We start from the raw sequence: 13,222 nt of genomic DNA, 5'->3' as shown, positions 1-13,222 counted from the left end.
ATCTATACTACATGCAAACTCCTTTCATAAAGAGAAATACTTGCTATTTAAAGCATACAATGAGCTATTAAAATTATTCTATTTCTATCAAATACATTTTTTTTAAAACTTCCATTAGACAATGAACACAGATACTACATTTCATGATTTTTAAAAATCATTTTAATGATGTATTCATTTTGCATAAAACAAAAATGATAATTTCTTATAGGGGATGGGTTATTCTGTTTAGACTCCATAAGATTTTGAATAAAGGATCAAAAAGAGAAGGAAATACAAGTGAAGCTACTTCTGCACATAACATGCTTATCTTTCTAGTTATGCTTTCAGTTTAATTCTATGTCTCATTTTGGTTAAATTGGCATGTGTTCTGAAATGCAATATTTGTTTCTTTTTTATTTTCAGTAAGTACCCTTATTTATTCTTGTATTACCACAGTTGTTTATCTATTACATAGATATCTATGTAATACATTGTTTATCTATTACATATCTATTACATAGAAGTTTACATGCATATAGCTTTAAATTTTCAGATTGGCTTCAGAATAACATAAGCAAATCCAAATAGGATATCAAGATAGCTTTATTCAACTTGTTTAAAGGGCAAGGAATTAACAAACAACAAATCAATATCTGCTGCTTGGCATGCTTTCTGAAATTGCCTTTTCTTTATTTTACCCTATGTTGACTAAAGAAACAAATAATAAAAAATTGACCATAATCATTCACACTGTAAAAAAATATACATATCTGTGCCATATGTAAAATAGAATTGCTAACATTATATGCAGATCATGATGACTTAGAAAGAGAAAACTTTTGCTCAGGGACTTGTCTGAACAATAGTCTTTTTTTTTTTTTTTTTTTTTTTTTTGAGACAGAGTCTCACTCTGTCACCCAGGCTGGAGTGCAGTGGTGCAATCTTGGCTCATTGCAACCTCTGCCTCCTGGGTTCCAGTGATTCTCCTGCCTCGGCCTCCCGAGTAGCTGGAACTACAGGTGTGTGCCACCATGTCCGGCTAATTTTTTGTATTTTTAGTAGAGACAGAATTTCACCGTGTTAGCCAGGATGGTCTCAATCTCCTGACCTCGTGATCCACCTGTTCTCAACCTCCCAAAGTGCTGGGATTACAGGTATGAGCCACCAAGCCCAGCCCTGAACAATAGTCTTAAGGTTGAGAAATAGATGGTTGGAGATTACTGGCTTTGGTAATGATGTGGGAATAGAGAGAAATAAAAAAAGTGACACAGCCAGGGGAGAGATCCATTCCCCTTAGTTTATATGTGTTTTCCATCCAGCACTTCACTAAATTGTCAAACCATTAATTGAACAAAACAGTATATTTGCAGTTGTTTGTACATATTAAAGCATTTTTAATCAATATACATCAGAGTCATCAATTGATTTCAGTGGGAAAGAATAATTATATAATTACTTGTTAAGTTAACATTTTCCTTCAGTTTCCAACTCTACCAATTTTTTCTTGGGAGATAATTTTTGTGCTTTGATTATATTTATTGACTGTCAGTAATTGAAACATGATTAAATGTCATGTTGCATATCACAACATTATCAACAATTACATTTCTTACTATTCCTAAAATTCAGAGTAGCGTATCAAGTGTTAGGGTATTAAAAACTAAATTCCAGAGGCTTAAAATTCACTGTATTAAAAAATAAGTACAAATGAAAATATGAAGTACTATAATGAAATGAGTGATAAGCATAAAGTGCTGTAGAGGTTGAGATTAAAACTGGTTTTATTGACAGGCCAATTTGACTAGATTAAAAGATTTGTGAGGGGAAATAGGGGAAATAATGTTAATGAGGTACAAAATAGCCAATCAATGGCAATCTCTAAACTTATTTTCAGTATAGACAATGGAGAATTATGAGAAGCTTTCAAGTTAGGGAGTGATGAGTGTAAAGCAATGTTTCAAAACTATTAATATGACTTCATTTAATACAGCAATTTTGAGGGTGTAAGAGACTGATGCTGGAAGAACACGGAGATTATTGTAACAGCACAGAAAAAAAACAGAAAAAAAGAATGAAGGAGTATGAACAATCTCAAAGAAATGTGGAATACCATTAATCACAAGAATATACATAATGGAAATAGAAGAAAAGGAAAGAAAGGAACACAAACATTTTTTAAAATAATGGTTGAAAACTTTCCTAAATTTGATGGAAAGCATTATCTATGCTTTAAGAAGCTCAATAAACTCCAAGTAGGATAAAGAAATCTCTACTCAGACACATCCCAGTAAACATGCTTAAAAGAAAAAAAAAACACCTTGAAAGCAGTGTGTATAAAAGAACCCTATTAAGATTAACAGCTAACTTTTAGAAACAATGGAGGCTGAAAGGCAATGGAATGTGATATGACATATTTAAAATAGTAGAAGAGAAAAAGTCTGCCAACCAAGAGTCTTATGTTGAGCAAAGCTGTCTTTCAAAAATAAAGATGAAATAAAGATAATTTCCAGATAAACAAAGACTGAGAGAATTTGTTGATAACAGAGCTATCTTACAAAAAATACTAAAAAAAGTCCTTCAGGCTGAAAGAAAGTGACCCCAGCAAGTAATTTAAGTCTACACAAAGAACAGAGTACCAGTAAAGGTAACTAGGTAGATAATTACAATGGCATAATTGCATATTTATTCTCCAACCACCTCTTAACTGACTTAAAAATCAATTATATAAAACAATATGTATATAATTGTGTTGTGAGATCTGTATATATATTTGCCAATAACAACAAAAAGGAGGTGGGTGAGAGCAAAGCTATATTGGAACAAGGAAAAGATACCAGTTGATAATTTGAATCTACAGCAACAAATGAAGAAAACCAAAAATGATAAGCAAAAACGTCAATGTAACAGATTCTATGAATATATACTTGATCTACATTTTTGTTAACGTCCTTAAAAGACATACAATTATATAAGATTTAATAATAATTTAATTTAAACAATGTATTATTGGATTTGCAGCACATATAGATATAACATGTGTAACAAAAAATTGGACAAAAAAAGGAGAAGAAGAGCAGAGCACAATGGCTGATGCCTGTAATCCCAGCAATTTGGGAGGCCAAGGTGGGTGGATCACCTGAGGTCAGGAGTTCGAGACCGGCCTGGCCAACATGGTGAAACCCCATCTCTACTAATAATACAAAAATTAGCCAGGTGTGGCGGCACGTGCCTGTAATCCTAGCTACTTGGGAGGCTGAGGCATGAGAATTCCTTGAACCCAGGAGGGGGCCAATAGTCAACATTCTTAAAGAAAATAATTTTCAAACGAGAATTTCATATCCAGCCAAGCTAAGCTTAATAAGCACATAAATAAAATGCTTTCCAGACAAGGCAAATGTTGAGAGATATTGTCACCACCAGGCCTGCCTTACAAGAGCTCCTGAAGGAAGCACTAAATATGGAAAAAAAAAAAAAAACAGTACTGGCCACTGCAAAAACATACAAAAATATAAAGACCAATGACACTATGAAGAAACTGCATCAACTAATGTACAAAATAACCAGCTAGCATCATAATTATAGGATCAAATTCACACATAACAATATTAACTTTTAATGTAAATGGGCTAAAGTCTCCAATTAAAGACAAGACAGGCAAATTGGATAAAGAATCAAGACCCATCGATGTGCTGCATCAGGAGACCCATCTCACATGTAAAGACACACTTAGCCTCAAAATAAAAAGATGGAGGAATATTTACCAAGCAAATAGAAAGCAAAAAAACAGCAGGGGTTGCAATCCTAGTCTCTGATAAAACAGACTTTAAACCAACAAAGATCAAAAAAGGAAAAGAAGGGCATTACATAATGGTAAAGGGATCAATGCAACAAGAAGAGCTAACTATCCTAAACATATATGCTCCCAATACAGTAGTATACACATACTGGAATATGAGCCAATATCCCACCCAGATTCATAAGACAAGTTCTTAGAGACCTACAGAGAGACTTGGACTCCCGCATAGTAATAGTGGGAGAATTTAACACCCCACTATCAATATTAAACAGATCAACAAGACAGAAAATTAACAAGGATATTCAGGACTTGAAGTCGGCCCTGGAACAAGAGGACCTAATAGATATCTGCAGAACTCTCCACCACAAATCAACAGAATATACATTCTTCTCAGTGCCACATAACACTTATTCTAAAATCGACCACATAATTGGAAACAAAACACTCCTCAGCAAATGCAAACAAATGGAAATCACAGCAAACAGTCTCTCAGACCACAGTGCAATCAAATTAGAACTCAGGATTAAGAAACTCACTCAAAACCACACAACTAATGGAAATTGAATAACCTGCTCCTGAATGACTACTGGGTAAATAACAAAATTAAGGCAGTAATAAATAAGCTATTTGAAACCAATGAGAACAAAGAGAGAGACAACAAACCCAGAATCTCTGGGACACAGATAAAGCAGTGTTAAGAGCAGAATTTATAGCACTAAATGCCCACATCAGAAAGCAAGAAAGATAAAAAATCAACACACTAACATCACAATGAAAAAAACTAGAGAAGAAAGAGCAAACAAATTCAAAAGCTAGCAGAAGACAAGAAATAACTAAGCTCAGAGTGGAACTGAAGGAGATAGAGACATGAAAAACTCTTCAAAAAATCAATGCATCCAGGAGCTGGTTTTTTGAAAAGATTAACAAAATAGACTGCTAGCTAGACTAATGAAGAAGAAAAGAGAGAAGAATCAAATAGATGCAATAAGAAATGATAAAGGGGATATCACCACTGATCACACAGAAATACAAACTACCATCAGAGAATACTATTAGCACCTCTATGCAAATAAACTAGAAAATCTGGAAGAAATGGATAAATTCCTGGACACATACACCCTCCCAAGACTAAAACCGGAAGAAGTTAAATCCTGGAATGTACCAGTAACAAGCTCTGAAATTGAGGCAGTAATTAATAGCCTACTAACAAAAAAGTCCAAGAACGGATGGATTCACAGCCAAATTCTACCAGAGGTACAAAGAGCAGCTGGAACCATTCCTTCTGAAACTAGTCCAAACAAAATAAAAAGAGGGACTCCTCCCTAACTCATTTTGTGAGGTCAGCATCATCCTGATACCAAAACCTGGCAGAGACACAACAAAAAAAGAAAATTTCAGGCCAATATCCCTGATGAACATCAATATGAAAATCTTCAATAAAATACTGGCAGACCAAATCCAGCAGCACATCAAAAAGCTTACCCACCATGATCAAGTCGACTTCGCCCCTGGGATGCAAGGCTAGCTCAACATACACAAGTCAATAAACATAATCCATCACATAAACAGAACTAATGACAAAAACCACATGATTATCTCAATAGATGCAGAAAAGGCCTTTGATCAAATTCAACATCCCTTCATGCTAAAAACTCTCAATAAACTAGGTATTGATAGAACATATGTAAAAATAATAAAAGCTATTTATGAAAAACCCACAGCCAATATCATACTGAATGTGCAAAAGCTGGAAGCATTCCCTTTGAAAACTGGCACAAGACAAGGGTGCGGTCTCTCACCACTCCTATTCAACATAGTATTAGAAGTTCTGGCCAGGGCAATCAGGCAAGAGAAAGAAATGAAAGGTATTCAGTTAGGAAAAGAGGAAGTCATATTGTCTCTGTTTGCAGATGACATGATTGTATATTTAGAAAACCCCATCGTCTCAGCCCAAAATCTCCTTAAGCTGATAAGCAACTTCAGCAGTCTCAAGATACAAAATCAGTGTGCAAAAATCACAAGCATTCTTGCACGTCGATAATAGACAAGTAGAGAGCCAAATCATGAGTGAACGCCTATTCACAATTGCTACAAAGAAAATAAAATACCTAGGAATACAACTTATAAGGGACGTAAAGGACCTCTTCAAGGAGAATGACAAACCACTGCAAGGTAATCAGAGAGCACACAAACAAATGGAAAAAAATTGTATGCTCATGGATAGGAAGAATCAATATTGTGAAATGGCCATACTGTTCAAAGTAATTTATAGATTCAATGAAATTCCAACAAGCTACCTTTGACTTTCTTTGCAGAATTAGAAAAATCTACTTTAAATTTCATGTGGAACTAAAAAATAACCCGTATAGCTAAGACAATCCTAAGCAAAAAAAACAAAGCTAGAAGCATCACGCTACCTGAGTTCACACTATACTACAAGGCTATAGTAATCAAAACAGCATGGTACTGGAACCAAAACAGATATATAGACCAATGGAACAGAACAAAGACCTCAGAAATAATACCACACATCTACAACCATCTGATCTTCAACAAACTTGGCAAAAACAAGCAATGGGGAAGGGATTCCCTATTTAATAAATGGTGCTGGGAAAACTGGCTAGCCATATGCAGAAAACAGAAACTGGACCTCCTCCTTACACCTTATACAAAAATTAGCTCAAGAAGAATTAAAGACTTCAATGTAAGACCTAAACCCATAAAAATCCTAGAAGAAACCCTAGGCAATACCATTCAGACATAGGCATGGGCAAAGACTTCATGACTAAAACATCAAAAGCAATGGCAACAAAAGCCAAAATTGACATATGGGATCTAATCAAACATATGAGCTTCTGCACAGCAAAAGAAACTATCATCAGAGTGAATAGGCAACCTACAGAATGGGAGAAAATTTTTACAAGCTATCCATCTGACAAAGGTCTAATATCCAGAATCTACAAGGAACGTTAACAAATTTACAAGAAAAAAAAAAAACATCAAAAAGAAAAGTGGGGGAAGGATACGAACAGACACTTCTCAAAAGACATTTATGTGGCTAAGAAAGATATGAAAAAAGGTTCATCATCACTTGTCATTAGAGAAATGCAAATCAAAACCACAATGAGATACCATCTCACACCAGTTAGAATGGCTATTAAAGAGTCAGGAAAGAACAGACGCTGTGAGTCTGTGAAGAAATAGAAATGCTTTTACACTGTTGGTGGCAGTGTAAATTACTTGAATCAATGTGGAAGACAGTGTGGTGGTTCCTCAAGGATCTAGAACCGGAAACACCATTTGACCCAGCAATCCCACTCCTGGGTATATATCCAAAGAATTATAAATCATTCTACTATAAAGACACATGCATGCATATGTTTATTGCAGCACTATTCACAATAGCAAAAACTTGGAACCAACCCAAATGTCCATCAATGATAGACTGGATTAAGAAAATGCAGCACATATACACCATGGAATACTATGTAACCATAAAATAGAATGAGTTCATGTCCTTTGCCGGGACATAGATGAAGCTGGAAGCCATCATTCTCAGCAAATTTACACAGGAACAGAAAACCAAACTCTCACTCATAATTGGGAGTTGGACAATGAGAACACATGGACCCAGGGAGGGGAACATCAAATACCGGGGCATGCTGTGGGGCAGGGGGGATGGGGAGGGAGAGTATTAGGACAAATACCTAATGTATGTGGGGCTTAAAACCTAGATGATGGGTTGACAGGTGCAGCAAACCACCATGGCACATGTATACCTATGTAACAGACCTACACATTCTGCCTATGTATCCCAGAACTTAAAGTAAATAAATAAATAAATAAATAGAAATTAAATTTTTTAAAAATATTCATTTAATGTTAAAAAAAAGTAAAGGAGGAGTACAAGGAAAAAAGGCATGAACATATGGAAAATAAAAACTAAATTTACAGACATCAATCTAACAGTACCAACAATAACATTAAATGTGAATTGATTAAACATTCCAGTCAAAAGGAAGATATAGTATGACTGCACAAAACAAGCAAATAGTATCCAACTATATGCTTTCTACAGGAGACATGCTTTGATCAAAGATACAAAAAAGTTTAAAGCAAACCATAAAAAAGGACATAACATGGAAATAGCAGCCGTAAGAAATCTTCAGTGGCTATACTAATATCTGACTGAATAACAAATGAAAGAAATGAAAAATACTTTGTGAAGAATGAAATGAAGATATAACATACTAAAAACTCCAGTATGCAGCTTAAGCAATGCTGAGAGGAAAATTTATAGCCATAAGCAAGTATGTTAAAAAAAAAAGGAAAAGAAAGGAAAAGAAAAAAAGGCTGAGCCCAGTGGGTTGCACCTGTAATCCCAGCACTTTGGGAGGCTGGGGTGGAAAGACTACTTGAGTCCAGGGTATTGAGACCAGACTGGGTAACATAGGTAGACCTTGTCTCAATCAATCAGTCAATCAATCAATCAATAATCTGGGCATCGTAGCAAAGGCCTGTAGTCCCAACTACTTGAAAGGCTGAGGTGGGAAGATCACTTGAGCCAGGGAGGTTGAGGCTGCAGTGAGCCATGATCCATGATCATGCCACTGCACTCCTGCCTGTGTGACAGAATGAGACCCTGTTTCAAAAAAAGAAGAAAAGAAAAGAAAAAAATCTCAAATCAATATCCTCACCATTCACATTAAAACAGAGAAAAATTAAAAAAACTAAACTGAAAGCAAACAGAAAAAAGGAAATAAAGATTATAGCAGAAATTAATGAAGTATTAAAGAAAAAAATAAATACAAAAACAAATAATCTAAAAGTTGGTTTTTTGAACACAGATAAAAGGAAAGACCTCCATTTTTATGGACTGGGAGAATTAATATTGCCAGGTGCGGTGGCTCATGCCTGTAATCCCAGCACTTTGGGAGGCCGAGGCAGTTACCTGAGGTAAAAAGTTCGAGACCAGCCTGACCAACATGGTGAAATCCCATCTCTACTAAAAATACAAAAAAATTAGCCAGGCATAGTCGTGGGAGGCTGAGGCAGGAGAATTGCTTGAACCCGGCAGGCAGAGGTTGCGGTGAGCCAAGATTGCGCCACTGCACTCCAGCCTGGGTGAGACAGCAAGACTGTCTTAAAAAAAAAAAAAAAAAGAATTGATATTGTTAAAATTCCCATGCTATCCAAACTGATCTATAGATTCAATGAAATCCATATGAAAATACCAAGGAAATACTTCACAGAAATAGAAAAAAACAATCCTAAAATTCACATGGAACCACAAAAGACCCCAAATAGCCAAAGTAATATTGAATAAGAATAACAATGCTGGAGGCATCCCACTTTCTGATTTCAAAATATATTACAAAGTTAAGTGGGATTGAATCAAACTAAAAAGCATCTGCAGAGCAAAGAAAACAAGCAATAGAGTGACAAATGTGTCCCGGGGGGCAGGGCCAGGGCTTGGATCTTACTGTGTGCCCAGTCTCCTTCTTTTCCCTGTGGGTTCCACCATTCTCCCATCCTAATGGCATCGTTAGGGATTGGAAAACAGGTATTGTTGACGGGAACCAGGAGATTTGAGCTGTAGTCCTGTCCCCACTGCTCATTGACTTCGTCCTTGGATGAGTCACTCAATCTATTAGTTTACTAAAGCAGAAAATGTGATACACACACACACACTAATTCACTGAAATATTATTCAGCTTTTATAATAAAGTAAATCCTGACATTTATGACAACTTGGATGAACCTGGAGGATATCATGCTAAGTGAAACAATTCAGACACAGAAAGACAAATATTGCATTATCTCACATATGCAAAAGGGGAAATACACTTAGAGAAACTAGAATGGTAGTTGCGAGGGTGAAGCAGGGGAGGGGAAAAGGAAGAAAATGACAATTATGTGATGCGATGGATGTTAATTTATATAAAATATTGAGTTGTATACCTTAAATATATTCAATTTTTGTCTCTTATAATTCAATAAAGCTGAAAAAAGTTGCTTCTTTGAAAAGGTCAAAACGATTGACAAAACTTTAGTTAGGTTGACCAAGAGAAGAAGAGAAACTAACATTATTATAATCAAGAGTGAAGGCCGGGCACGGTGGCTCACACCTGTAATCCCAGCACTTTGGGAAGCCCAGGCGGGCAGATCACGAGGTCAAGAGATCGAGACCATCCTGGCCAACATAATGAAATCCCATCTAAATTTTGTATTAAAAAAATACAAAAATTAGCTGGGCATGGTGGCGTGTGCCTGTAGTCCCAGCTACTCGGGAGGCCGAGGCTGAAGAATCGCTTGAACCTAGGAGGCGGAGGTTGCAGTGAGCCAAGATCTCGCCACTGCACTCCAGCCTGGTGACAGAGCTAGACTCCATCTCAAAAAAAAAAAAAAAAAAAAAAAAGTGAAAAGAGGGACATATCTCAGAGAATTAAAAAGATTGTAATGGAGTATTATGAATAACAATATTCCAACAAATCAGATAACCTGTACAAAATGGATAAATTCCTAGAAAATTACAAACTATCAAAACTGACTTTAGAAGATATGAATAGACATAACAAGTAATGAAATGAATTTGTAATTGGAAAAATCTCTCATAAAGAATAGCCCAGGCCCAGATGGCTTCACTGTTGAATTCTACCCAACATTTGAGGAAGAATTAGTACCAATTTTTCACAAACCCTCCAAAAAAACAGAAGAGGAGGAAACACTTCCCAACTCATTCTATGAGGCCACTTCTTATAGCAGTCTGTTATGTTCTCTAAATGTTAAACACAAAGTTACTTTTTTTTTTCAAGACAGGGAGTGCAGTGGCATGATCATAGCTCACTGCAGCCTGGAACTCCTGGGCTCAAGCAATCCTGGGCTCAAGTAATCCTCCTGCCTAGGCCTCAAAAATCACTGATAAATGAATAAATAAAATATGATAAAATGGAATCTTATTCACCAATAAATAGGAATAAAGTACTCGTACGACATGAATGAATCATAAAAGAATTTTGTTAAGAGAAAAAAAGCCAGTGACAAAATGCCAAATATTGTATGGTTTTACTGCTTTGTAATGGCTATAACAGACAAATTCATACACACAGAGACTAAAGTAGTTATTGCCTAGGGTTGCAAGGTTTGGAGAGAAAGGGGAGTAACTGGTAATATGTACGTGGTTTCTTTTTAGAGTAATGAAAATATCATAACATTGATTTGGTGCTGGTTACAAACTTCACTGAATATATTCAAAATCATTGAATCATATACTTTAAATGGGTAAATTGTAGGATATGTCATTTATTTCAACAAAACATTTACTAAAACAAGTATCTAAAATTTCTTTTTATTATTATTATTATATGTTAACTTCTAGGGTACATGTGCACAACGTGCAAGTTTGTTACATAGGTATACATGTACCATGTTGGTTTGCTGCACCCATTAACTTATCATTTACATTAGGTATTTCTCCTAATGCTATCCCTCCCCCGACCCCTACCCCATGACAGGCCCCCGTGCATGATGTTCCCTGTTCTGTGTCCAAGTGTTCTCATTGTTCAATTCCCACCTATGAGTGAGAACATACAGTGTTTGGTTTTCTGTCCTTGTGATAGTTTGCTGAGAATGATGGTTTCCAGCTTCATCCATGTACCTGCAAAGGAAAATGAACTCATCCTTTTTTATGACTGCATAGTATTCCATAGTGTATATGTGCCACATTTTCTAAATCCAGTCTGTCATTGATGGACATTTGGGTTGGTTTCAAGTTTTTGCTATTGTGAGTAGTGCCACAATAAACATACATGTGCATGTTTCTTTATACTAGTGTGATTTATAATCCTTTGGGTATATACCCAGTAATGGGATGGCTGGGTCAAATGGTATTTCTAGCTCTAGATCCATGAGGAAACGCCAGACTATCTTCCACAATGGCTGGACTAATTTAAACTCCCACTAACAGTGTAAAAGTGTTCCTATTTCTCCACATCCTCTCCAGCACCTGTTGTTTCCTGACTTTTTAATGATCGCCATTCTAACTTGTGTGAGATGGTATCTCATTGTGGTTTTGATTTGCATTTCTCTGATGGCAAGTGATGATGAACATTTTTTCATGTGCCTTTTGGCTGCATAAATGTCTTCTTTTGAGAAGCATCTGTTCATATCCTTTGCCCAGTTGTTGATGGGGTTGTCGATGCAAAAATCCTCAAAAAAATACTGGCAAACTGAATCCAGCAGCACATCAAAAAGCTTACCCACCATGATCAAGTGGGCTTCATCCCTGGGATGCAAGGCTGGTTCAACATATGCAAATCAATAAACGTAATCCAGCATATAAACAGAACCAAAGACAAAAACCACATGATTATCTCAATAGATGCAGGAAAGGTTTTTGACAAAATTCAACAAACCTTCATGCTAAAATCTCTCAATAAATTAGGTATTGATGGGATGTATCTCAAAATAATAAGAGCTATCTATGACAAACCCACAGTCAATATACTGAATGGGCAAAAACTGGAAGCATTCCCTTTGAAAACTGGCACAAGACAGGGATGCTCTCTCTCACCACTCCTATTCAACATAGTGTTGGAAGTTCTGACCATGGCAATCAGCAGGAGAAGGAAATAAAGGGTATTCAGTTAGGAAAAGAGGAAGTCAAATTGTCCCTGTTTGCAGATGACATGATTGTATATCTAGAAAATCCCATCGTCTCAGCCCACAATCTCCTTAAGCTGATAGGCAACTTTAGCAAAGTCTCAGGATACAAAATCGATGTGCAAATATCACAAGCATTCTTACACACCAATAACAGACAGAGAGCCAAATCATGAGTGAACTCTCATTCACAACTGCTTCAAAGAGAATAAAATACCTAGGAATCCAACTTACAAGGGACATGAAGGACCTCTTCAAGGAGAACTACAAACCACTGCTCAATGAAATAAAAGAGGATACAAACAAATGGAAGAACATTCCATGCTCATGGGTAGGAAGAATCAATATCATAAAAATGGCCATACTGCCCAAGGTAATTTATAGATTCAATGCCGTCTCCATCAAGCTACCAATGACTTTCTTCACATAATTGGAAAAAACAACTTTAAAGTTCATATGGAACCAAAAAAGGTCCCGCATTGCCAAGACAATCGTAAGCCAAAAGAATAAACCTGGAGGCATCATGCTACCTGACTTCAAACTATACTACAAGGCTATAGTAACCAAAACAGCATGGTACTGGTACCAAAACAGCATGGTACTGGTACCAAAACAGAGATATAGATCAATGGAACAGAATAGAGCCCTCAGGAATAATACCACACATCTACAACCATCTGATCTTTGACAAACCTGACAAAAACAAGAAATGGGGAAAGGATTCCCTGTTTAATAAATGGTGCTGGGAAAACTGGCTACCCATCTGTAGAAAGCTGAAACTGG

The 13,222-nt window shown here is 36.2% G+C and overlaps 1 protein-coding gene across 3 annotated transcripts in view; it reads right to left on the bottom strand.

The window, feature by feature from the left end:
• The window catches only part of STXBP5L (syntaxin binding protein 5L), a 478,051-nt gene that overhangs the window by 225,755 nt on the left and 239,074 nt on the right, over positions 1–13,222 (bottom strand). The window lies entirely within an intron of this gene.

The sequence above is a fragment of the Pongo pygmaeus genome, chromosome 2, assembly GCF_028885625.2.
Source record: "Pongo pygmaeus isolate AG05252 chromosome 2, NHGRI_mPonPyg2-v2.0_pri, whole genome shotgun sequence".
NCBI lineage: Eukaryota > Metazoa > Chordata > Mammalia > Primates > Hominidae > Pongo > Pongo pygmaeus.
The sequence above is the reverse complement of the archived record's forward strand: the minus strand, read 5'-3'. Positions and strand labels throughout refer to the sequence as shown.